Source organism: Nannospalax galili, unplaced genomic scaffold (assembly GCF_000622305.1).
Source record: "Nannospalax galili isolate Female #2095 unplaced genomic scaffold, S.galili_v1.0 scaffold203, whole genome shotgun sequence".
NCBI classification, from domain to species: domain Eukaryota; kingdom Metazoa; phylum Chordata; class Mammalia; order Rodentia; family Spalacidae; genus Nannospalax; species Nannospalax galili.
In genome coordinates, this window is record NW_008351640.1 from 552,461 (window position 1) to 554,591 (window position 2,131).

Sequence of the window (2,131 nt, forward strand, 5' to 3'; positions counted from 1 at the left end):
TTAATAATGTATATTTTTTAGGAATAGCATAATGCAGTCTTGCATAATATTCTCTCTCTGTCTCTCTCTGTGTATCTCTCTCTCTCTCTCTCACTTACAAAGTGGTAAGTTCTCATATCACTTTCCATATACTATTTATTAGGTTATTAGGTTAACTCTCTTTCCCTCTTGCCTCAATTCAACCACCCCAGTGCTGACTGTGATAGGACTCTTGTGGGAGAAAATGTATCAACAGTCTTACCCAGCTGTGAACCATATAAATTACAGTACAAACCTGCAGACATGATGCGCAGCTGGTGAAATAGCAGCACAAGCGTTACGGAGGTAACCAACCCCTCATTGCTCAGATATGACTGCACTCCAGAAGAGGGAATTAATGCCTGGTGATATAAATCTAGTCACAACCCCATATGAAGAAGTCTTAGGCCCTACAGAGGAAATTATTGCTACTGTTTAGCTAAATTGTCACGGTGTCAATCTGCCTAAATATATGTATATACCATAGACAAGTGATGCTCTTAGCTGTAACAAGAGAAGCTTCCCTTTGCATTGAACATAATTGAACACAGACACATCTAAAGGTGATAAGAATAAGTTAGTGCTGAGTAATCATTCCTAAACAGGATTTTTATACTACCCCAATGCCAAGAATGGATTCCCTCTCTCTAAGCTGTTGAATAGGGGTTTCATAGATCTTCAAACAATATTGGTCATTGCCCCTACTTTTGGTTACCCATCAGAATTTCATGGTAAGACCCTATTGCTGAAGACAATATATACATAAGCAAACAAGGAGAAATCAAGCTGGTGTCGAGTTCAAATTCTCATCTATACTGACTGACTTTCATAGTGCTGGAAGGTGCTATTCATGCTATCAAAAATACTCCAAGAGTAGCCAATAACTTTCTAATTGGATTTAAGTTCTATTTCATAGGATGGAGCACATATTGATATTACGTTTAGGAACCTGAGGCTAGACAGGTCACAGGGCAAAAGGGATAGTTTAATACTAGTTTTCTTCTAAACAGTGATAGAATTACAATGGTTTTCAATGACTTATTTCTATACCCATAGATTAATGCATCTCTCAACTTTCAACAGAGAAGCTTCCTTATACAGTTGATGGTGATTAATACAGAAACCCACAACAGGTCAGTATGCAAAGAACAAGAGACTACAAAGTACTTATCCATGAATAGGACACCTATGTCAAACTTTTGCCTCCCAAGGCTCAGGGATAATTGCAGAAGTGGTAGAAAGACTATTGAGTCAGTGGTGGTGATGACCACAAGGAAACAGTTTTCCAGACAGCTGGTCGTTTACTAATATGAACTCACAGCAATAGTGACAGCATGCACAATTCCCTTTCAAGCTCAAATCAGACAAAAATCCCAGCATAGAGGTGGGGAATTTGGTAAGAAACTCCAGCCTTAAACAATGACTGCTGGGAGGGGGAGATTTGTTATCATTTAAAGTTAAGATACTTTGTAGGTTGAACAGGCTCCAGTGAATGAATCCACACCATAGGCCATTTAGTGAGACAAATTTGACTCTGTAGGATACACACACACACACACACACACACACACACATACACACATATATAGAAATTATAATATATAATATTATATATGTAGCTATATAATGGAGTACATTAAACTGGGTAGAGGACAGAAAAGGAAGTGTGAATCGAGGCGGTTATCTAAATATCATCATGATTATTTATAAAAGTCTCCAAAATTCAATCAAATAAAGTTTAAGAGAATTTGTTCATTCATTCATGTAGACTAAAATAAAGTCTCTAAATTATGCAAAATTATTTAAGGAAACACATTTTCCTCTTGCTTACAGTAAAATGGAGTGTACCACTTAATATACCACTGTCTAATTCATGCACTTAACTTGTCTATTTTAAACGCTAACACCATGTGCCTCCTGAAACTCAAAATTATACAGACATGAACACCTTGCTAATGAACAAATTTATTTTTTGAAATTCATTATCAGCTATCAGTTTCAGCATTCCAATTCAGCCTAAATTTATCTCTTGTTGCTCTTTCCCACAAAGTTCTCCTACTAAACTTGGACACACACAATTCTCTGTGTCCTACATTTCATTAGCTTACTGTGA